Below are 25,972 nucleotides of genomic sequence, written 5' to 3' on the forward strand. Positions count from 1 at the left end.
AGCCACTTGCTGCTCCCCTCTGTGGGAGGGGACCCTAGGCTCCCCAACTTAAGATCTCAGGGTATGCCTAAGCTCCCACACAGCAGCACTCAGGAGGCAGTTCTGCTTCTTCCTCCTGGTGGATCAGGCTTCCATAGCCCATTACTCAACTGCAATGAAGTTACCCATCTGTCCCACAAATGAAAGGGATCCTAGAATATTAACAAGACAATTTTTAATTATTTATACTTTTTATAATTAAAGAACAAAATACAAATTTATGTGACTTCTCTATTAAATTACCATGGTGTTTAAATGTTTTAGCAGTAATATACACATATATAATGTAAATATAAAACGTTTGAAGCACATACTCCAAGAAACCCATTCCTAGATGATTAACATATCTAGAGAACATATTCAGTACAATCAAACAATTCTGACAAAATGATTGCAGGATTCTTAAGTTGTGCTAAATCACATTCATCTTTGGTGGAATGTCTAGTTTATAGTGATTTACAAGTACCACAAAGGAATTTATTAGATTTTATAAATGACTCTCACAGGAGTTATATATTCTTCTCAGAAAACAATATGAATTGTGTTTTGTAATAAATGCAAAATGCATGCTAGGCAAAAAGTATAAAAGCTGATAACAGAATTTTGGTTGGGACTGTGTGTTCCTTATATATTTCATTTCTTAATGTTATGAATATTTTAATTTTTTTATATTAAAATTTATTCACTTTGTATCCCAGCTGTAGCCCCCTCACTCAATCCCTCCCAGTCTCATCATTTTTCCCTCATTTCCATCCATGCCCCACTCCATCTCTCTTTTCTGAGACTGATTCTCCAACCAAGGACCATGCATGGAGATAACCTAGAACTGAGCCCATGGTAGCTCAGTATCCATGTGGGATCCATAGTAACGGGAACAGGGACTGTCTCTGACCATGACTCAGTGGCTAGCTCTTTGATCACCTCCTCCTGAATGGGGAGCAGGCCATAGAGGAAGACATTACAGCCAGTCCTGATGAGACCTGATAGGCTAGGGTCAGATGAAAGGGGGGGAGGACCTTCCCTATCAGAGAAATTTCAAGAGACAAGATTTGTGTTTTGTGGCTTCATAGTGGGCTAAGATAACTGCACCTACGTTTCACCTGGTACCTGTGAACATCCTGAGAGAAAAACAGTTAACAGATGACAAACTTTATGGAGCAGTGTTTTTAGAAGCCATAGCTTCCCAAATGGGAAGGTAAACAAAACAAAACATCTGTATTAGTAAAGATTCTCTAGCTGAACACAACAAATGGAATGAATGTACATATGTAGAAAGTGTGTTTATTAGAATGGCTCACAGGCTGTGTTCCAACTGGTCCAACAATACCTATCTACCAATGGAAAGTTGAAGAACCCATGTTGCAGGATTATTTAGTTATACTGTGAACCCTGAGATGGTATCCTGGAAAAATCTGTCTCTAGTTGTGGAGTGGTTTAGTGTAAGCATACACCGTTAATCCACAAGTTCTCTGTTAAAACAGGCTTGGATAAACTCAACCATAGGTCATGAGTCCAAGCAAGCAACCAGTTGGGAGAGATTCACATGAAGTGGAATGTAGGGACATTCAGTTTGAGAGGATTTTTAAAAAGCATGGAAGGAGAAGTAGTTTTTGTTTTGTTTTGTTTTCTGAGCCTTTGGCTGAGTAGGAAGGTAGGCTGCCTCCCTGAGATAGCAAGTTTTCACCCAGGCATCTGACTCCAGCATCTTTATTGGTGACATCAAATGTTTTGGATTTTGCTTAAAAACAAACAAAAAAAAATATAGTAATGGTTCAGCCAATGTAACTGGATGTCTCAGATGGTCTTCAGTATATACCATAATTCTTAAGAAATAAGCTTTAATGCCAGTTTTTAAAAAAATGAGCTTGCTAGCCAGAGGTAGGGCCAGCAGACAAAGAAAAAGAGCTACCATCTCCAATATTATATGTATGTATTTTGTGTGTATATATATGTATGTATCTTACCATCAGAGACTGTGGATGAGATTAAAGGTGGGTTTTATCACATCAAAAATCTATATCTAGATTGAAGAATTTTTCTACTTCCCAACAGTTTGGGTTTTAGTTAATTCCAGACACAGAGTCAATTTGGCTGCCTAGAATAGCCATCATAACAGTGAAAACAGAAGAGCTGAGATTTTTTTTTTTCCTGTGGCAGGAAAGGAGAGCATGGGAGTCTTTTCCAAAGCATGATTTTCTTCAACAAAGGAAGCTTTGATGTTTTACTTAGGGAATCTGGAAAAGTTCAATTATAGGTTTGCCTATGTTTAAGCATGCTAAGTTAAATCCTTTTCGTAACATGGTGGTAGTAGATAAGGAGATATATTTAAATGCATCTTGACTCAAAGTCATGCAGAAACATACGTAAATTATAAAAGTGGACAGAAATGCCTCTGGAATATTCATCTTGTACCACAAGGTCTTAGATGAAAATAAGGGACACTGGGTATCGTTTGCATGCGGCCAGTGCTACCTGTCAATCATGTTGTATGATTTCACAGATAGAAGTATCAAGGCCATTTTCTCACACATACAAAGACAGAGAATACAGATTCAGAAAATATCAAGGAAGTCACCAATCAGCACCATGGACACTATTCTTAGAGAAACAGCTTTGCTGAGCTAGTCTAACCTCACAATGAGCCTGATTTTGCCTATGAGATGGCTGGTTCAGAGGAATTATGCAGCTACTTTCATACAGGAGTAGAAAGAGTTCATTTTAATTAGCCCTGGCTGCTGTCTGTCTCACTGCTGTGATATCTCTGTAGAGATTACTACAATTTTAAGCTTTATTTTTATTTTATATACTGGGTGTTTTTCTGTGTGTGTCTATGTTCAGTAACAACAGAAGCCAGAAGATGGCAGGAGATGACATTGACTGAAATTAGAGCAAATGGCTAGCTACCATGTGATTTCTGGAGATGGAACCTCTATCTTCTGTACCAATATCCATTGTTCTTAACTGCTAAACTATCTCTATAGCCATGTTCTAATTTAATATGTATTTTTATATATTTTAATTAAAATATATTACATTGCTTTACCCATTTCTTGTCCTTTCTCTATCCCTTCTTATTCTTCCCAGGTGATTTCTTCCATGCTAAGTATGGGTGAATAAGCATGCTCAAATATTTGAATTAAACTTGCTGAATCCCTTTCTGTTGATTGTGTATATATGGTTTCAGGACTGACCATATTGTATTGGAAAAGAAATTAGGGAGCTCATCCTTGTTTGATGCTAATTATCCTACTTTCAGGAAAATTCCACTCTTCAATGAACAACAAGATGTTGAACCACAAAGGTCCTTGTACCCACAGATCACTAGGGAAACCAGGAATGTTAAACATGCAGAGGCCTCTTTCTCAGTGCATTAGATCAAATACCTGCATTCAATCCAAAAGGCTGGGAGTGGAATTTGTTAATGACCTCTTTGTTAGCTGTGGAGGCAGACCTCACCTACCTCTTGCTACAGAGGCAGACTTTACCAAAATTTTCCAAAATGATTATCTCAGACTATTTCTTTCCTAGACAGTTACCCATTTGAGTGACCAAAGATGTGCCCCTATATGTAAAGGGTGATAGAATACCCAGTTTTCTGTGATCTTTGGATCTTGGAGGGGACAGATGCGCCCCTATCTGTAAAGGGTGGGAGAGCACCCAGTTTTCTATGAGGACAAGGTAGGTGTGATGTGCCTGATTTGAGAAATGCCAAAAGACTACTAGGAGTCCAGTCCATTGAAAATCACACGAGGATTTTATTCAAGCTAAATCTCAGGCCACCAATCTTCCCCAACATAGCAGGTTAGAGAGTGAGGCCCTGAATCTCAGGGAGGCAGACTTTTTAAAGAAAAAAAAAAAACGACAAGTGGGGGATTCCAAGCCTTAGAGTTACAGAGAAGGATAAGTTTTAGGTAGGGGGTTCAGTAATCGAACTGACCTTTTGGTTAATTGTTCCAAGCCACCTGGCCAAACCAACAGATAGCAATCTGTATGATAGCCAGCTGGGTGCAGTGGAGGATCCACTAACACACTCTGTGGCATTTATGATAACATGTGGGGTGGAGGTCTGGTTATAATTATCTATTTACACATTTTGTGGTTTCCACAAAACCTGCAGGATGGAGGGCCATGTGGCCCTTTTCGGAACCCAAAGGTGGTGACCAAATCATTCCAAGGTCAGTCAACTTAAGATAGAGTCTGAGAAACTAAATGGCGCCACCCCTGCCATCCTCAGTTCCTTCAATACAAACAAACTGAAAAGGCCAGAATGAGCCTAAATTCTGTGTTATTTGTATACCACTACCTTAAGACAGTCACACTGTGAATCCCAAATCTGTTTATAGATTAAGAAATTCTGTTGCCCTGGAAATCAGTATGAGTGGTGAAATTGCCATCCTGACTCACAGGGACCCATAGCCCTGCTAATGCATTCTCTAGTCAATGTCTCCCCGCAAGTGTCAGTAGATGTTCCCCTGAACTGTAAATGGCAAGACTGAAGAGCTAGCAAAGAGGGAAGCTCAGGCAGCATGTATGAGTTTGAGGCCAGAAGGGTCTATGCAAATGAGTGCAGGTGTCCTCAGACTCCCGAAGAATGCATTTGGCACAACAGGAGCACTGCAGACACAATTGATTGTCACAGGACACCGCATAGATACACGCGAATTTTTAAATGCTCATGGTGTGTACTGTTCGGCTTTAAATTGAATGAGTGCAGATGAGAAATTGGGTAGGTAATGCAATTTCCATTGTCAATGGTTTTTAAACTATGAGCATATTCACTCCGTGGCATTCCTGAGACATAAACAAAAAGCTGGGAAGATGACTCAGCAGTTAGGACATTGGCTCGGTGGCCTCCCCACTATCTCCCGGGCCACCATGTTTCTGAACTGTAAACACAAACCTGCAAAGCACAGGAGCCATTTACTCCTTTCGTTGATCAATACAGAGCTCACCAAAGTCAGAGAACTACAAACAATCCCAGAATGCATTGTGCCCACAGCAAGCTTCTGTGAGAACTACAAGCATGTCTCAATGAGAACTACAAACATGGCGGGCTGCAGAGCAAAGACTTCTGGAATTGTTTGCAGTCATCTCAGCTTATGGCCAAGCTGTAACGTGGTGCGGGCGCAGAAATACAATTCCCAGAATGCTGTGGGCACTGTTTATGCCATCACAAGCCATCTTGGGTCGTTTTTCCCTCACTGGTAGGGTAGCCTGGACCAGAAGTCGCCTGGAAGCTCTTTTCCACCACTGCAGAGGCCCCTGTCTGGGAAGTCACCAACCGACCAGGGCACACAGCGTTTCCCCCAGTCCAAAGGTTCTGTAAATGTCCCCTCCCTTTGCCCCTCACCGTCTTAGGAAACAAGACCTTTCTAGGAGCATCTCTGTGACGTCATAGCCCCGCCCACTGGTAATGGAAGTAAACACCAGCTCCTGGAAGTCGCTTGTGTAGAGAAAGAATGTGCAATTTGCATTTTCCTGCTCAGAGGCCTTCCAGCTGGTCTATGGAAAAGGAATCCTGGGGTCTCGGCCCCCATTTTTTTTTTGTAATTGCGGCCCTCCCAGTCAAAGCAGCACTGCTCTCTCGGGAAGGCAGAAATGCGCTCACCCTGATAAATATTTTTAAAGATTAAACAACAACAACAACAAAAGGCGACCCAGTGGCATACACCTAGGATCCCAGCACTGAGGAGGCAGGGGCAGGTGGGTCTCAGTGTGTTCCAGACCAGCGTGCTCCAGAAAGCAATTCCAGGACAGACAGGGACACAGAATCCCTATTTCTTTCCCAGGTGTCAGGTTGGATCCCCAGGGACAACAGGGTGGTGCACGAATGTCTGGTTCCCTCCGGTGATGCGCACGTGTCCATGAAGACAGAGCGCTCCTGCACCTAATAGCTAGATTTATATATGTGTTAATTTTAATACTATATATTTTAATTTAGTAAAGACAGAACTGTCTCGAGAGCCCACATGCTCTAGTCCTGTGGCATCGTTGGATGAACCACTGAAAGATAAAAGGCCTTATTCCGCCCTAAGCATGGAGGGACCCTGTGCCAGACTTAAGCTCAACGGAGTGGAGGGGAGGGGGATACTAATTTACCTGGGCCCTTGCACCTGTATACAACCTCTATACAACCTCTAAAAGTTGTTGCTGCGGGCTATGGAGGACACAGGTTTTCCCTTAATTTAGCAAACAAAAAAGCCCGAGAGAATTTGTTCCAAATTTTAATACAAACAAGCAATTGACCTGTATTATACATGCACAACAATTTCAGTTCCTCTCCTCTGCTCATATACACAAAAGGCTTATACTGTACATGACGCTACTTCACTCTTGGAGGAAAACATGGCTGTGCTTTGGGCTGGTTTTGTGTTTCTGAGTTTTCTGCAGTGCTGTGACAGTTATGATCCCACAGGTAATGACACATAGGGTGATCAGGTGTAGCCACCCAGGTACATAAAGGAGCAAGGTGCAGCAACTTTGATACAAAGGATAAGGACCAAACAAGCCATTCCCGGATGTGCAAATGGACAAACACACACACACATTTGAGTACCCATTCATTCCTTCTCAAATAATAAGGGATCCAGGTCCAGATGTAGTTTTGAACAAGTTTTGTTTCATTTTCATTTTAATGGCCCACATACAGATAAAACTTTGGCCAGGGATTTGGTTCTGGCTCCTGATTGGTATCAAATGAGACCAAATTCCCACTGATCTCCATTTCTTGAGGAATATCTGAGGATGCATATGCCTTCAGTCATGGCCTCTTAAAAGACTATCATATTATTTAGTGTACTTTAAATAGCAAATGATGATGTTATTCCTATTACTCAATTTCATCTCTGGTGAAAATTCATATTCTGAGGAACATGTGGAAGGTTTTCTAAAATGACTCTCCCTCCCCTACATGCACCACTTTCACACACTCAAAAAAAACCAGCATTATTCTTTTCCCATGTCTGACAAAATCATAATTTCTGAAGAGCCTACACTGCCAAAAACTCACTAGCTAGCACCCAGAATACATGCACCTTTCATGAAGTATAAGAACCTTTGATACAATGACCATCATCATCTACCAAAATGGCCAGTATGAAACAGACCATCACAGAGAGGCTGCCCACTGACCAGTGTTATAGTGGAATTCAAATAAAATTATAGTCTTTAACCCAATAATCACTCTGCATGGTAGACTGTCCAGGTGAGTCAGTGAGGGTGACTTGTGCTTGTGAGGGTAGCATCACTCCCAGCAGCCAGCCACAGAAAGAGACATGAAGCTCAGCTCTTCCTGCCAATCTTCACATTCTCCCAAACTGTGCTCAGCCTAAACCCAGAATACAATCAGCACCCCTACCTTCCAGCTAGCTCCAAATGACAGTGAAGCATCTCCAACAGTTCCAAGAACATGAACACTTCCTGATGGGTGCTTGACATCACTGAACCAGCCAGGAAAATGTCTGTTATTATCCTGGATTTAGTAACTGCATGGCTTTCACCACGATCATACAAAATGTTTAAATAATGTGACATCTTCCAAAACACACAACAGGAAGCATCAATGTAACTTGGTATTGTTGCTTTTTTTCCTCTCTCATTCATCACAGCAAATTCTCAGTGTAGCTATGATTTTCTAGGTCCCAAAGTTCCTTTCTTACAATCCTAATATCTTCTCAAACCAAAATGAATGTTATAACCCAACAGCTGTTTGTTTCCTCCTGAGCAAACGTAGTTATCAAAATGGAATTGGTGAATTCCTTTTTGATGGGGTCACCGAAGCTGGTGCACCTCTCCAGAGAAGATGGAAAAGAGTAAATTCCCTAGGATGGTGTCTTAAAGTGAATCAAGTATGGCAAAGCATAATAACAGGAGCCATGATGGCCCTGCCTTGATTTCCAGAGTCTTCAATATTTCACAAGGACAAACAGTGAGGTCAACCAAATTTCAGCATATGGTTCCTATATTATCATTTAAGATATGCTCAGGAAAACAATAGGTTTTTTAATTAGGATTTCCCCCAAATACCTTCACATTGGCTGTTTGTGCAAGAAGTGCCCACAAATCCCCAAAGTCTCATGGGTCTGAAAAAGGTAAGAAATAATGGTCAGAGAACCAAAAAACACCCTTGAGAGAAGACAAATCCTGTACAACTGGAATAAGGACACATAAATAAACCCACACTCCTACTAAAACTTTACTTTCAACAAGACAAAACCATACAATGGAAAAATGACAGCATCTTCAAAAAATAGTTGTGGTCTAACTAGATGTCTGCCTGTAGGAAAATGCAAATAGACCCTTTTGTATATCACCATGCAGAAACTCAAGTCCAAGTGGATCAAAGACCTTGACATAAAACCAGAGACTCTAAATCATTTAGAAGACAAGGTAGAAAAATGTTTGGAACTCAGTAACATGGGAGACAATAGAACAAATCAGTGCAGGCTCTGAGATTAACGATTAATGAATGGGATCTCAAGAAACTGAAAAGCTTCTGTAAGTCAAAGGACATTATCAAAAGAACAAAACAACAGCCAACAGATTGGGAAAATAGCAACACCAACCCTACATCAGACAGAGTATTAAAAATCCAAAATACACAAAGAAAACTTAAGAAATTAAACACCAACAAATCAACTAATCCAATTTAAAAATGGGGTTCAGAGCTAAACTGAGAATTCATCACAGAGGAATCTCGAATGGTTGAGAAACACTAAAGGAAATCATCAAAGTCCTTAGTCATCAAACAGAAATCAAAATGACTCCAGGATTCCATCTTACACCACTTGAATGGCTAAGATAAAAAACTCAAGTGACAACATATGCTGGTGAGGATATGGTAAAAAGGGAACATTCCTCCACTGCTGATGGGAGTGCAAATTTGTACAACTTCTCTGGAAATCAATCTGGTGCATTCGCAGAAAATTGGAAATAGTTCTACCTCCAGACCCAGCTATACCACTCCAGGGAATATATCTAAAAGATGTTCCATTATAGAACAAGAACATTTGTTCTACTATGTTTATAGCTTTTTATTCATAGTAGCTAGAAACTGGAAACAACCTAGGTGTCCCTCAAATCTAGAAGAATGGATAAAGTACTTCTGGTATATTTACACAATGGAATACTAATCAGTTATTAAAAATAAGAAACCATGGAAACTGCAGGCAAATGGATTGAACTAGAAAAAATCCTGAGTGAGGTAGCACAGACACAGACAGAAACACATAGTATATACTCACTTATGAGCGGATATTAGACCTATAATACAAGATAACTGTACTACAATCCACATATCCAAAGAAGCTAAATAACAAGGAGGGTCCACAGGAGGGTGCCAGAATGTCACCCAGAATAGAAAATGGAATAGACAGCAGAAGTGGATGAAGAGAGGGAACTGAGCAGAATTTTTTTTTGACTCTAAGACAGGCTATTTATTGTCCACAAAAGAATCTTTTTTTATGGTTTTTTGCCATAAATATAGATTCTATTTTATTTGAAATGGTTGCTTTGGATACAGTCCTCTTGTATATATATCTTATGGCACTGGACATATTCCATGAAATCATAAAAATTTTGGTTATTGAACTTGCCATATTTTTACATATTTACACATATATCTTACAGGATTTCATCTCACACTAGGAAAGCATTTGTTGAAAGACATTCAAATTAAATGTCTTCAAATGAGTGCTTTCAGTCTCCAAATCATTTAAGATACAGATATATACACATACACGTTGACAGAACCTTTTTCCATTTTAATTTGTACTTTCAACTATAAGGTGAAAATGTTTTATTGGCTTGATGACAGTGAATTACTTAGCAATAATATAAGATATGATGCTACCCTTGCTTACCAGTGAGGCTTACCTGGCATGAAAAAAGCCGGTCCACGTTTCTGTATGCTTTAGATCCCATTTCAAATTTGTTCAACAGCGTTTTATGGAGGGCACAGGAAACTGCATTCCATATGGAATAGCTGGGCTCAGAAAGGGTCACCACATCATTTTCTTCTGTTAATCTCTATAGAAATTGGGCATGGGTCATGATTTTCACATAGCAAAGCAGGAGATGCAATCAAACCTGTCAATCCAGAATTTATGGAAGTAAAAATCTCCTGGGTACTGGGAGGCTGTAGAAGACTAGAAATAGATCATTAAGTCAGGGATAGCTCTTGTTTTCAAATATGAGAAGCTTCCTCTGAAAAAGTTCATCAAGTCATTACTATTTGATAGGGACTCAAAATAAAATGTGTTGGTTTGCCATGTTCTACACCTTCCTTCTGGTTGAAAATAATTTATTTACCATGTGGAAAAACTTCAGTTACTTATGTGAGTACAGAATACCTGCACTTTTACCTGTGTATGTTGGTTCAAATTCAGCAAATCAACACCAAATATTACCCAAGTTTCAATTAGCTGGCTGTTTTTCTGCAAAGCCACAAAGATCTTTCTTTCTTTCTTCCTTTCTCTCTTCTTTTCTCTCTTTCTTTCTTTCTTTCTTTCTTTCTTTCTTTCTTTCTTTCTTTCTTTCTTTCTTTCTTTTTTCTTCCTCCCTCCCTCCCTCCCTCCCTCTCTCTGTCTCTCTCTTCTCCTTCCTTCCTTCCCTCTTCTTCCTCCTCCATCTCTTACTTTTTCTTTGCCCATATGTATATGCCTTTAGACCAGCAGAGGTGGCCAGATCCTTCTGTACTGAGTCCCCAGCACCCTATCAACTAAGCCCAGTGCACCTTACCTACTCAACCCCCAGCCCCCACACCTCGCTCGTGCACCCGCGGGCCCAGCAGAGGGCACCAGAAACTTGGGTACTCAGCAAATAGTACCCAAGTTTCAATTAGTTGGGAGTCTTTTTCTTTCTTCCTTTATTTTCTCTTTTTCTTTCTTTTCTTCCTTCCTCTTCTTCCTCCTCATCAGAGGACGCCAGAACAACATATACAAGGTCGTGCACAGCCTCACCCCGGGCTGGGTGCACCATCTCCCCCAGGAAGCACGCAGGCCTGGTGGGAGCAGAGGACTCTGTGCCTTTTCTTTTCCCGCCATGCCCCTGCCTGCGTGGCCGCTCAGGAACTCCAGGCGGATGGATGGAAGGCGAGGGGTGGACAAGAGAGGAAGGGGGGGAACCCCAAATCCCTCCTACTCCCCTTCCTCCCCGCCCCCACCCCACGTGTTTGCAGGACTATGTATTCATAACTGCTTGGGATAAGATGATTGCTGACCTGGGAAAACCATTCCGGGTAGCAGGGCATTTCTGGCGGAAGTCCCGCCCCTTATGGCTTCGCTTCCGTATCCGCCCCGCAGACTTCCAGGCTCAGAGACATCGAGGCCGCCCTACCATCTCCCTGGCCTCCGCCACGGGGATGTAAACGCAAACCCTCTAGTCACAGACAGACCTTTACCCCTTTGTTTCTCACTTCGGAGCTCTTGCTGGTCACGTAAGTCCCAACGATCCCAAGATGCTTCACGCCAGAGACCCCCCCCACCCCCTGCCTGAGAACTACAAACAAGGCTTCGGAGCTAGGACTTCTGGAATTGTATCTGAGAACTACAAAAATGGCGTCCAGGCGGCGCGATGCATCCTAGGATTGCTTGTAGTCGCGAGCCTGCGTCTCTCCCTGTTGGCTGTCTGGACTGTGGCCCAGGTGTTGCCTACAAATCCCAGAATCCCCTGCGTGCTGTTCCCACCATCATAAGCCTTTGTTCCTAAGCTTCTCACCTGGTGGCTTGGCTAGGACCCTGGAAAAAGGCTCTGGAAGCATCTTCTAGGTGCTGAAGGCCGCTGTGGCACATCTTTGTCCTCAGACCTTACACAGCCTTTCCCCTGGTTCTGGTGTCTGTAAATCTCTCTCTCACACCATACTGTCCCTGGCATCACAATTGGGCAGGAGCTTTGTGACGTCTACTCCTCGCCCCAGTCCCATAAGTTAACACGCTTGGCTGCTGTTTTTATTGCTCCTGTTACTACATTAAAATGCCCAGTCCCTGGTAGCTGGAGAAGGGGTCCTTGGGTCTCCTTTAATTATGTCAGGAGCTAATCTCAGAACAAAGGGCCCCTGTTTTATAACCCTTTGAACTTTTGGCTACATGCTGGGTTTTTTTTGTTTGTTTGTTTTGTTTTGTTTTGTTTTGTTTTTTAGTAAGGGAAAAAGAAGTGGTCAGTTTTCGTTTTCCTCCTTAGCAGCTGTGTAGCCAGTCTCTAATTCTAGAGAAGAAATACTGGGCTCCCTCCCCTATTTCTTTTCCTTTGAATAATTCTTCCTGGTCAGTTTCCTGGATTGCCTTGCAAACCTTAACAATGTATTATAGTTAAAACATTAGAAACACAAAATCTTAAAAACTGTTATTAAAAGGTGCATTGACAAAGATCAAGTAACTTACTCATGCTGCAAGCCTATTAGAATAATACCAAACTGTTTGACATTAACATAAGAAGGAAATCAAAAGATATACTCTAACTCCCAAAACATCGTAATTGTTAGTCAAGATGTTTTAGTCAGCAAAGGTATGTACCAAATTGAAGGAGTTTTCTCTTATGGTAGAAAACTTATTAAAAGAGTTTATGTGTACAAAGACAGCTCTATAGACAAAATTAGCCAAAGCAATAAAATAACTAAAGGAGATTATTGGGATACAAATTGGTAAGTAGGAAGTCAAACAATCACTAATCACAAATGATATGATAGTATAAAAAAGTGACCCCTGAAAATTCTACTAGAGACTTCCTACAGCTGATGAACATGTTCAGCAAAGTGATTGATACAAAATTAAATTAAAAAAATCAGTAGTCCCCCTGTATACAAAAGAATATGCTGAGAATGAAATTATATAAACAACACCCTTCACGATAGTCACAAATAAAATAAAATATCTTGCTGTAACTCTAACCAAGCAAGTGAAAGACATGTATAACAAGAACTTTAAGTCTATGAAAAAAAAGAAGAAGAAGAAGAACTGGAAAGATTTCCCATGTCCGTGGCTCAAACTTTTTTCATACACCTGGTTACCTGGTTATATTTTTATGAATAAAAAGCCTAACTTAGAAACAAACCAGCATCATATTCTGGCTCCTGATTCGAGATTATGGTCCTGAATGGTCAATTTTTGTTTAGCATTCAATAACTTCCATCAGTCTGAGTTTGGCGTTTGAGTGGTTAGTGTGTGGCTATTCCTGAACCTATAACACCTCCACAGGTACAGGTGCCAATGTGAAAATTCTGCTAGCTTTTATGTAAACTACCCCCATTATACCTTCTCAGACTGGGTAATATCATTGGATCACTGGACCAATTTTAATTTGGGTGTTGACCAAAACTCTATTAAACACCTGACCTCCAAAGGCCCCTACTTTATGTGAAGTGCTGCAATATTTCTTGGTATCTCCAGGAATCCATATTAATTCAGACCTAGCATATAATAGATACAAGAAAGTTTGATTTTTCCTTTACCCTTGGATGAAATTACTCTTGTAAAAGGTAGTAGGGTCCTTCTGGGCAAGGACTGCAGAAAGGCTAAAAGTAAAACTTTTAGGGGATTTGTCAGGCTCCTTCTTCAGGGAAACCTTGTAGTCCCTTCATTCAAGAGGTACTGGATTCATTCACCACTATCCCACATGTTTAAAATCCATTCCTAAGATTTCAGTTTACCATCACACAGCTTTTTAAAGCAATTTACCACATGGAGTGTCTGCACAAGGTAATAAACTCCTTTATAACATGAACTAAAGGCAGTTAGCAAAGTTTGTTTAAGGTGTTTTCATACATCACTAAACTTGTTAGTTTAGTGCACTTCTAGATGCATTCCTGTGTGAAAGCACAATAAATAATACAATACATTTACACATGCTTAAGCTTGTTTAAGCAATTAACCTCATGGTGTCTTTGCACAAGGCAATGACAGCCACACGTAGAAGGCAGAGGCCATCTTGTTTAACACATGTATTTCACATTTCTTTAAGTTATGAGAATCAAATTGATGTTGTCATGTTTGCACAGAAAGAACATTGATTATCTAGCTGTCATACATATTGTGTTGCTATAAAACTACTGCATGCTGTTCTTGTCTTCAAAAATTGTGTAAGAATGAATTAAAAAGTAACAGACCAATTACTATTGCACAGGAAATGAAGACATCAAATTTACACAAGTAATGGTTATTGCTTATTATTTCAATTAAGGACTAAAATAAAAAGAACAAGATATAGAAGGAAAATTGTGGGAAATTGTTCAAATAAAGTGCTTGATTATTGGCTTGCCTTTACATATGAGAAGATTGGTTTTTGGCCTATTTTTGTTCCCTGGGAAATTTCAGAGTGAATGCTCCATGGACTTTAAGATTCATTATAAGAAAGTGAAGAGGAGGGTAATCCAAGATGTTGGCGTCCAACACACACCAGATCTGAGGGGCACAGGATCTGAAACGACAAAATTGTTGAGCAGAGGGGCAGCTGAAGCCAGAACATCAACTCTGAGGCTTCCTGGGTAAGAGGGGACAAACCCATTGACAGTTTCATATAAACTTAAGCAGATACTTGCCCATGATCTAAGAGTTTTTCTGTTTTTTTTTCATCAATTACACTTTATTCATTCTGCATCCCCCCATAAGCCCCTCCCTCCTCCCCTCCCAATCCCACCCTCCCTCCTCCCTCTGCTTGCATGCCACTCCCCAAGTCCACTAATAGGGGAGGTTCTCCTCTCCTTTCTGATCTTAGTCTGTCAGTTCACATCAAAAGTGGCTGCATTGTCCTCTACTATGGCCTGGTAAGGCTGCTCCCCCCGAGAGGGAGGTGATCAAAGAGCAGGCCAATCAGATTATGTCAGAGGCAGTCCCTCTTCACATTACTATGTAACCCAATTGGACTCTGAACTGCCCTGGGCTACATCTGTGCAGGGGTTCTGGGTTATCTCCATGAATAGTCCTTGGTTGGAGTATGAGTCTCTGGGAAGTTCCCTGTGTTCAAATTTTCCTATTCTGTTGCTCTCCTTGTGGAGACCCTGTCCTCTCCAGCTCTTACTATTTCCCAGTTCTTACCTAAAATTCCATTCACTCTGCCCAACAGTTGCCCATCAGGCTCAGCATCTGCTTTGATAGTCTGAAGGACAGAGGCTTTCAGAGGCCCTCTGTGGTAGGTTCCTAGGTTGTTTCCTGTTTTCTTCTTCTTCTGATGTCCATCCTCTTTGCCTTTCCGGATGGGGATTGGACATTTTAGTTAGGGTCCTCTCTCTTGCTTAGTTTCTTTAGATGCACAGGTTTTAGTGGGTTTGTCCTATGTTGTATGTCTATATGAGTGAGTATATACCATGTGTGTCTTTTTGCTTCTGGGACAACTCACTCAGGATGATCCTTTCCAGATCCCATCATTTACCTGCGAATTTCATGATTTCCTTATTTTTCATTGCTGAGTAATATTCCATTGTGTAGATGTACCACAGTTTCTGCATCCATTCTTCAGTTGAGGGGCATCTGGGTTGTTTCCAGCTTCTGGCTATTACAAATAAAGCTGCTACAAACATGGTTGAGCAAATGTCCTTTTTGTGTACTTGAGCCTCTTTTGGATATATGCCCAGTAGTGGTATGGCTGGATCTTGAGGAAGTGCTATTCCTAGTTGTCTGAGAAAGCGCCAGATTGATTTCCAGAGTGGTTGTACAAGTTTACATTCCCACCAGCAGTGGAGAAGGGTTCCCCTTTCTCCACAACCTCTCCAGAATGTGTTGTCACATGAGTTTTTGATCTTGGCCATTCTTATGGGTGTAAGGTGAAATCTCAGGGTTGTTTTGATTTGCATTTCCCTAATGGCTAGTGAGGTTGAGCATTTCTTTAAGTGCTTCTCTGCCATTCGGTATTCCTCTCCAGAGAATTCTCTGTTTAGCTCTGTTCCCCGAGTTTTTCTGTTTTAACCCAAGAAAAATAAAAACATGCCAATATTCAAAGATCCTGTCAAATATTTATTTTATTCCGAATAACCAAAATCTGGAAACATAAATATCCACCAACTGATGAATGAATGAACAAACTGTATTTTACATCTCAATATAAACTAAGAATGTTATTGCTAAGGCTGGAGATGCAGCTCTATTGATAAGAATGCTTGCTTAGCATGTAGTATGCCCCAGATTCCATTTCTAGGATCACAGAAACTGGCCTTGTGTGTACACGACTATAATCATAGCACTGGAGATATAGGCAGGAAGATGATAATTTCAAGGTCAAGGTCATCCTTGACTATATCATAAATTTGAGGTTTGCCTGAGCTGCAAGGGAAAGTATAAATTAGCCTCCACTGAGGGAAAGCAGGGATCCCTAGAGGAATAGCTGATTACAGGGCCCCACTTGCTTAGTGTGTAAATGGCCCTATGTCAGAGACTTAATACCACAAAGGAGAACAAATGGGTGTGTATGTATGCCAGAAATATCTTGGCTCAAAAGTAGTGATGCTCAAACAATGATGGAAATAGAACATGTCAAAAAGACAAAGAAAGAGTTGGAGAGATGACTCAGAGGTTAAGAGGACTGGCTGTTCTTTCAAAGGTCCTGAATTCAATTTACAGCAACCACATGGTGGCTCACAACAAGCCCATCTATAATGAGATCTGTTACCCTCTTTCTGTCCTGCAGGCATATATGCAGGCAGAGCACTGTATAAGTAATAAAAATTCTTTTAAAAAAGACACGGAAGCCAGATATATAAGCTCTCATTGGTCAAATGACAAAACAATTCAAACATCAAAATGATCTGCATATCTATGTCCTCCCAAAATTCCTACATTGAAGTCCAAAGACCCAAAGTAATAGAACTGCATGAGATCTTTGGGAGGTACTTAGGTCTTTGGGGTGAAGTCCTTATAACAGGTTCATAACCTTACTGAAGAGATCCTATAAAATCAAGTGGCCCTTTATAACACTGATTTTGAAGTGAGAAAAGGACTGTAGATAAGCATGCTCCCAACTAGACCTCATAATTTAACTTTAGATTTTCCAGAGTTTGCAACTGTGAAAAGTAAAGCCTTTATTTATAAATCATTTCTCACATTGCCCCAGCAAACTAAAACAATAACAGTACAGTCCACTACAGAAGGCACATAAATCATGAATCCATATTGATGTAAGCATATGGCAAGTGCATTAACATTCTAATGTGGACCAAGACACAGAATATCAAGGTTCTCATGGGGGTGCAGGGTATTAACTCTTCAATAGGAAATCCTGGCAGACACTTATTACAAGTAATCAAGGTGAAAGTATGCACCACCTGACAAGACACTGTGTGCCACTGTTGTGATACCCTTGTCTAAGTGTATGTATCTATCCATGATCCATGAGAGCACAGAGAGCTGAAAGACATTCTACAAAAATAACTAACCTGGGGTATTAGCCATATAGTAAAGGATAACCATGGTACAACCCACAGACCCAAATAAACTAAGTAACAAGAAGGGTTCAAAAGAGGATATTTGACTACCACTAAGAAGGGAAAATAAAATAGACATCACAGACATGGGAAGTGGAGGGAGAGAGGAATTGGTAGGAGAAGGGGATAAAGAAAAAAACAGGAGGGGGTTTCAGGTGTAGGAAATGTGGGGATGAGAGGACTAGAAGAAAAGAAAAAATTGTGTTGGGGCATCTGTGAGACAAGATGAAGACCTGGAATTTTGGAGGTGACTGGTAAGATATGGGGGTGATGCTGGCTGAGACTCCTAGCAGCAGGATTATTAGGACTGAAGTGGACACATCATGTAGCCAGTGGAGGGAGGAGGACACCAACCAACTCACAAAACCACGACCCAACTTTGTCTGCCTACAATATATGCAGTGATAAAAGATGGATAAGAGATTGAGGAAATGGTCATCCAATGAATGGCATAACTTGAGACCCAACTCATGGGAGAGACCCAACTTCTGACATTATTAATAATATTCTGCTATGCTGGTAGAAGGAGACTAGCATAACTGTCATCTGAGAGGCTTCATCCAGCAGAAAATGGAAACAGTTGCAGAGACCCACAGCCAAACAAACATTAGGCAGAATTCGGGGAGTCTTGTGGAAGAGTGAAGAGGAAGGATTGAGGGAGCTGGAGGGATAGGACACCACAAGAAGACCTACATAACCAGGTAACCTGGGACCATGGGGCCTCATAGAGACTTAACCTCTAACAAAAGAGCATTCCTGGACTAGTTGTAGCCCCTCTACACATATGAAACTGATGGGCTGCTTTTCCTCAAGTGGGTTCCCTAGCAACTAGAGCAGGAGCTATTTCTCATTTGGACTCTGTTGCCTCACTCTGGATCCTACTTCCCTAGCAAGGCTGCCTCGTCTTGCCTCAGTGAAAGAGGTGGTACTTAATCCTGATGTAACTTGATGTGCCAGGGTAGGTTGTTGGGGGGTATATGGGGAAAGTGGGTGAAAGAGTGGGACTGGGAGGAGAAGAAGAAGTGGGGTTTTGAGTGGTATATGAAATAAACACATAAAGTAATGAAGTGATGTGTAGTCATCAAAAGTGACAAGATCATGAAAAAGATGAGGGAACTGTTCCATATTGAAAGAGACTAAAGAGATAATGAAACAATGCAACACTTAAATGTACCAACTTTTGACATTTTTTTAATAACATAGTCATCCAAACCAAAATTAAATGGAATTCTATGTTAGCATGAATTTACTATTTTGATAACTGCACTGTCATTATGTAGGATAACATTCTTGTATAAAATTGTAAATAAACCATTCCAAGTGACGGGGCATAAGGTCAGCAGCTTCCTCTCAAAATGTTCAAAGTAAAGCAGCAATTAACTGTGTACCATACTTGGAACATTTTTAAGTTTGTGATTGTTTCAAAATTGTTGTTGGGGAAGCTGGGAACAGTCTTTAACCCCAGCACTTGGGACGCAGAGGAAGGCAGATCCCTGTAAGTTCAAGGCCAGCCTGGTCTACATAGGGAAGCCCAGGACAACCAGGTCTCTGTAGAGAGAATTTGTGTCAAAAAAACCAAACTAAATAAAATTGTTGTAAGGAGAAGAACAATGTAACTGAAAACTGAACAAGATTAAAAACAAAGCTGATTCTCCACACTGGCAGTCTGGGTAAGACTATGTCTGTAAGAGACTGAAAAGTGAAATGACATGACATTTTGGAGCAGCAAGAAGATTCTCTAAATACAGCCCACAGTCTTCTTTTTTTATTGTGTATGTGTGTGAGGGAGGAAGTGTTCATGATGTGTGCAAAGGATGAATACTAGTGAACACATGGGAAGGTCAGATGGCAACCCTGTGCAATCATTTTTGCCTTCCACCTTTTCAGGAATTCAGGGATCAAACTCGGGTCTCCAGGCTTGCCCAGCAAGAGCCTTTATCTGCTGAGCCATCTCACCGACCTGCAAGCGATTCTCTTAAGTGACCTCAATTAGGTAATAGTGAGAAAAAAATGTGAAGGGTCCCTTCTCTTAAACAATTTCTTGGGGATGAATAAATAATAAAAAAGATGAGTAGAATATTACTACACTAGTGCTACCAACGACTAACAATCATCCAAACACAATCTAAGCACCTCCTGAGACAAGGGGCTGCTGGGCTGGTAGCTAAAATTCCTTGCAAGTGTAAAACTGGAATAAACCTGAATTAAAAGAGCTTTCCCAGCTCTACAGTAACCTTGTTATTACATCCTGAGTATCTACACATAGCAACACAAAGAAATACAAATAGGAAAATAAGCCTGCGTGAACCGTGTATTCTCCTGGTTGTGCAAGTCCATCAAAGTATAAACAGCAATGTATCTGCCAAACTGTTCCTTATGAAGAATTCTCTGGCGAATAAAGAGAACAATCAAATCACGTGAAAGCTAAGTGAGAGAGAGAGAGCACCTGCAGTGGCTGTCTTTACTTAAGAAGAGTCACTTCATTCTGGAATGCCTGCACATAGGTCCTCAAAAATGTTCCTAGAAATGTGCATGGATTCTGTGGACTTTCCAAGTACCCTGCTTTCTTTCAACCCGGATGTCCCAGCTCCCCCACCCCACGAACCCCAGGGCAGGCAGGAGGCAGAACTGGACTCTCTGTACTTCCTTTCCAGGAGGCCTGGCCCTGCATCACATTTCCTCAGATGCAGGGCTCAAAGTGTATCCCTAGGAACTCCACACACTGTGCTCCCACCCTCCCAAACCCTGCGGCCCTAGGGCGCGGTCCCGGGAACCAGCAGCCTCCACAGAAGCTCTTGGCAGAACTCGGGCAGGCTCTCCCGACCGGCCCAGCCCGCCAGCTGCAACCCCACGGCCTAGCCCTGGCCTCACCCCGCAACCGCTGTACTGTGGGTCCCTCACACATGCCCACAGCCAGCCAGACTCAACCGCTCAGCGATGGCCGACACCCGTGGATCCGCTGCTCCTCCACCACAGGACCCAACCCTCTCTCCTCCCTGCCTCCCAGCCGGGACGCCAGGCCAAGCACCACCTAGCTCAATGGAAGGCTGCTAGGGGCGGAGGCGGAGGAGGGGAAGGAGCCCAGGGCAGGGACAAAGCCCGAGGGGGCGGAGGCGGAGCCCGGGGCGGGGAAGGGGGAGGAGCCCGGAAAAGGAGGGAGGCGGAGCCCGCAGTAGCAGAGGCGGAGCCTAGTGGAGGCAGGGGCGGAGCTCAGAGCGGGGATGGGGAGGGGCCTGGAAGCGGAGGAAGGCGGAGCCCTGGGAGGTGAAGGCAGAGCCCGGGGTAGGAGGAAGGCGGAGTCCGGGGGAGCAGAGGCGGAGCCTAGTGGGGGCGGAGCCGGAGCCGGAAAGTGGGGGTAGCAGATCCCAGGGTCAGAGGGAAGTGGAGCCTGGTGGGGCAGAGGCGGAGCCCGGGGTTGGAGGCGGTGCCTGGGGGCAGAGGGAGGCAGATCCCGGAGGCGGCACCCGCCCCACACCCTTACCTGGCTTCTCTAGGTCTTAGTCTATCAAGACGAAGTATTCACCTAGCCAAGCCATGATTGCTGCCACCACGCCCAGGAAGCAGGTTTCTGTTGCCAACCCTCACCGCCGCCCCCCAGGCCCGGGTCGAGCTCTGCGTTTTCCCTTCAGTGTCTGTAGCCATAGCAACGGCGCTTACGTCATGCTTGACAATGGTTGCGCCCACTGTGCCTGCGCTCCGCCTCGCGCAAGCCACTCCCCCGCCCCACCCTAGAGGGCTAGACCTTCTGGGTCAGGGCGCTCTAAGGCCTGAAATTTCTGAAATCTTGTTATTAATTTTACAGGACAAAGGGATCTTTGAGATAAGTGTACATCCAAGCATTTCTCTCCTGTTTTCAAACCCCTTGTCTTAGTTACTTTTCTATCATTGTGCTAAGATATCATGACCAAGACAGCTTATAAAAGAAACAGTTGGTTAGGTACCTAGGGTTTCAGAGGATAAGTCCATGACCATCATGGAAGGGACCGTGGCAGGCAGACAGGAATGGCATGCAGAGCACCAGAGAGAACAGTGGCTGTGAGCTTACATCCTAATCCACAAGTATGAGGCAAAGAGCTAACTGAGAACGGTGTGGGATTTTAAAACCTCAAAGCCCATCCACAGTGACATACCTCTTCAACAAGATCACACTTCCTAATTTTTCTAAAACAGTTCCATCAACTGGGGATCACATTTTCAAACATATGAGACTGTAGGGGTCATTTTCATTCAAACAGCTCACTCCTCAATAGCTTCCTATGTAGCCAAGAATTAAGATAAAAAATGTCAATGTCCCAAATCATCCCAGGCACTCAGATTCTTGTGAGGTTTTGTTGTTGTTGCTGCTGTTTTGTTTCTGAGACAGTTTCATATAGTCCAGGTTGACCATCATTCCTGACCTTCCTGATGCTCCATTTACAGGCATGTGTCACCACACTTGATTTATGATGTTGTTTGTTTGTTTTGTTTTGTTTTGCTTTTCAAGACAGGGTTTCCCTGTGTAACTTTGACTCTGTAGACCAGGATGGCCTCGAACTCACAGAGATCTGGTGTATTTGACCTCTTCTTCTTTTTTTGGGGGGGAGAGGGGTATTTTTATCTTTTGCATAGATACTTTACTTGCTTGTATATAAGCATACCACTTGAGTGCCTTATATTCCAGGAGGTCATATGGCATCAAATTCCCTAAAACAGGAGGTACAGAAGATAGTCAGCCACCATGGACATGCTAGAAATTCTGAAAAAAAAAGAAGCAGAGAATGATTTGATTTGTTTTAAGAATTATTTTTATTACATATACAATGTTCCATCTGTACATACACCTGAATGCCAGAAGACGGCACCGGATTTCCTTATAGATGTTTGTGAGCCACCATGTGGTTGCTGGGAATTGAACTCATGACCTGTGGAAGAGCAGCTGAGTCATCTTTGCAGCCCCACAGGAGGTAATTTTCATCACTGAGCCATATCTTCAGCTCCTCTGGCTTCCTCTTTAATCTTTATTATTGTTTTTATTATTATAATTCCTTTCTTCTTCCCTAGTATATTCCAAACAAATTCACCTTCTTTCATTTCACCTACTGAACTAAAATGTTCTCAACTCTCTGCCTTTGAATACATATGTTCTTTATCCATTCCCGGGGGTTAGGTCCCTCTTGCTTTTCTTTAGGTTTCATAGTGGAATTTATAGTGATGTATACATTTCTATGCATGGTCTATGGGTTTGTTTATGGTGGATTACCCCAGAAGACTGTAAGCTTATAGAGAAAGAATAGTGTTTGCATTAATCATTTTTGTGTGTTCAGGAATTAGCCCCAGTACTGGGTACCTAATTCACAAACAGTAACTATCTGGGGAAGGGCAAATAACCTTTTAACAAGTAAATGCCTGTAACAAACTCTTCATAAACTAATAGTAATACAGAATTCCCACCTAGAGTATGGGAGCACGTAGCATTTTATTTGTTAATGCCAGCCATTGTACCAGCTGTAATAAACTTCTCCTGAAGTCTTTATCTTGTTCTGTTACTGCTGTTACCAGGACAGCCTCCTCTATGCCTGTTGCCTTCTCTATGTTGTCTTTCATTTATCCCATAACAAGTTATGTCCTTTCAGCTTTAGTGAGATTTAGCATCTGGCTTTATGATATGCAAAGACTATCTATATCTGTCTGTTTTGTACAGAAGCTAGAAATACAGCTCAGAGGTACAACATTTCCTTCACATACATGAGGTAAAGAAAGAGGAGGAAGAGGAGGAGGAAGAAAAAGAACAGGAGAAGCAAAACATTGCTTTTCTTTATGCAGATGCTCTGCCTTAAATACAGGGGTTAACAGTCTTGCAGTCTCTGCCTTCCAGATAAGATAGAAATTACAGGTACAGCAACAGTGCTACTTATTTGGTGTTAGTTTTTATCCTGGTCCTTCTCCTGACATTCACTGTATACGTGCTAATACATAGTTGGTTTTATGTACATGTTCATTTTCTGAGAAGAATCTATATTTTCATTAGGTTTTATGAGAGATCAGGTCCCCAGAAAATGTACTGGGCTTTGCATCCTGCCATACTCATCACTAGGAGACCATATCCACAAAGCTGATTGTGTCCTCTCTGTACATCATTAGATGTTATGACTTCAGGATGCATCTTGAATCTTGTTTTCAAGAGCATGCTGTAAACAAGCCCTAAGCTTAACAGGCATTTTGTTCCTCATGAAAAGATTTCATCATCATAAAATGACCTGTCTGAAAAGATCATCTGAGATCATTATATGATGCACTCACTTACTTTCATTTTACTCACTAACATTATTAGTACTGTTTATTGTTTTTCTTTACTTGTCTAGAGATCCAAGTATGATGACCCTGGTATAATGGACTGTGGACACACTATTAACTAAGAAAATAAAACAACACATTCAAAGCAAGCAAAACCTCCAAATATTGATAAGAATTAGGTCTAGATTTAGGGCCCAAAAATAATTCAGTTGAAGTGTAAGGAAGACATTGAAACACCATTATTCAGCAAGCTTTTCCATCATATATGTAAATATGATGAAAGGATGTACAAATAAACACAACTTAAGAATTCCTGAACACACAAAAGGTGGAAATTCATTAAGCAGGATTTTTTTCCTTTTTGTTTTCTTGCCAGGAAGATTTTAAACATGTTCCTTCGCTCCCCCTCCATTCCCCTACTCTCTCCTCCCCTTTACTTTCCTCCCATTCTTTTCCTTCATTGCTCAGTGTGAATTTACAAACATTGCAGGTGAATGGATGCAATTCTGCAAAAGCATTACCAAAAGGACCCCTGCAGCCTCACTTTTAGACCTTGAACTTAAAATACTTTCTAGCTATTTTTTTCATGCACTAGTGATTAAGTAAATCAACTCATTTTCTGGGGGGAGGGGTAGATACCCAGATATGGTGAATTACTCATCTATCCCTCTCCCCACCCTCCACCACACCCTCCACTTACGTCCTTTTGTACTTTGGAGAGCACATTGACAGAAGTTCCCTGAGGAGTTTAAGTTAGCCTGTGTGACTCCATTTCAAAATAAGGCACCATCTTGAAAAGGAGATGAACTCAGGTACCAAGAAATATCACAGAAGTCCACCTGGCAGAATACAAAGTTACCTCTCCAAGCAACGGCCTCCAGGAAATATGACAGAATAAATGTTTAGTAAAAAAATAGAGACAATCTCCCGGGTAATTGTGATTATGTAAATGGTCACCCCTCCCCTATGGCTTCTACCCAATTCTGTAACATCAAGGCATGAAACCGCCTGCTTTCTCTCATGGAAACATGTATCCCCCTGCTTGCTGTTATGAGCCGAGCTTTCTTTACGGTTTAGAGCCGAGCTCTAAACCACCTACTTAGAGTCTTTCCCTCTAAAAATCCTGCTCAGTCAGGGCTCAAGGTCTCAGTTTTCTACTGCTGTGTCAGTGAGACTTGGGCCTCGAGTTCAATCACCCTTATAATAAAGCTCTCTTGTTCTTGCATCAAGTCATTTCCTGGTGGTCTCTGAGGGTTGTGTGATCCTGGTATTACATCCCCACCCAAGCAAACCACAAATGTTCTAACAAACTTCTTATAGTTGCCAGTTTGAGAGCTCACCTAAAAAAGAATTGGGTGGGCTGGAGAGATAGCACAGAGGTTAAAAAGCAATGACTGCTCTTCCAAAGGTCTTGAGTTCAATTCCCAGCAACCACATGGTGGCTCATGACCATCTATAATGAAATCTGGTGCCATCTTCTGGCCTGCTGTCACACATGCAGGCAGAACACTGTATAAATAAAAAAAAGAAATCTTAAAAAAAAAAAAGAAAAAGAATTGGCTTAGTTCTCAGGTGACAATTTTATAAGTGCAGTCAGGCTAATAAACCATGTGCCAAGGTGCTCAGGTGGGTATTCTTAGAACAGTGTCAGTACACTGGCACAGCCCAGGATCTCAGTGAATCCAAGCCTTCTCCTTTTGGGTTCAGTCCACTTCCTTGTTGAAGCCACCTATGGTTCAATATAAGAAGTTTGAGGGATTGGGGGTGTAGCTCAGTTGATAAGACGTGGAGAAGAAGGATCAGAAATTCAAGTTCATCTTATAGCTGTTTAGTTTCAGGTCAGGATGTGCTACAGGGACCCTAACCAAATAATTACAATAGTAATAACCACAATACATTTTGGCTAAGAGCATATTTGGCAATCATTGTTCCAAGCCAGACCTAACCTCTGGTCACCAACTTTCCTCAGAGAAGAAGCAAGGAGGCAAAGAGGTCCAGCCCAGCAAGATTTTCTGCACACAGACCCCTCTCCAACTGAGCCTTCCCAGCCAACCATGTAGAAATGTGTGCTCCCACTAGCGACCAGAGGTGCCCCAACTTGTAGTACTGGGAGCATGGGGCAGGCAAAGTCACCAAGAAGCACAGCTGTTTGGTCACTGGCCTACTGAGACCATCAAAAACAAACAAAACCACAAAAGAACAACACAAGAAAAGAATGTACCAGGTACAATGTGCACAAAGAGAATGGAAGAAGAA

General features: G+C 41.9%; 2 protein-coding genes across 2 annotated transcripts in view; one reads left to right on the top strand and one right to left on the bottom strand.

The window, feature by feature from the left end:
* Nucleotides 1-25,972, top strand: part of LOC132650793 (zinc finger protein 120-like) — a 1,051,774-nt gene that overhangs the window by 446,073 nt on the left and 579,729 nt on the right. The gene's annotated exons all lie outside the window — the stretch shown is intronic.
* Nucleotides 1-25,972, bottom strand: part of LOC132650824 (zinc finger protein 431-like) — a gene marked incomplete at its 3' end in the record, with an annotated part of 190,178 nt that overhangs the window by 134,863 nt on the left and 29,343 nt on the right. The gene's annotated exons all lie outside the window — the stretch shown is intronic.

This window comes from Meriones unguiculatus, assembly GCF_030254825.1.
Source record: "Meriones unguiculatus strain TT.TT164.6M chromosome 13 unlocalized genomic scaffold, Bangor_MerUng_6.1 Chr13_unordered_Scaffold_33, whole genome shotgun sequence".
NCBI classification, from domain to species: Eukaryota; Metazoa; Chordata; class Mammalia; order Rodentia; family Muridae; genus Meriones; species Meriones unguiculatus.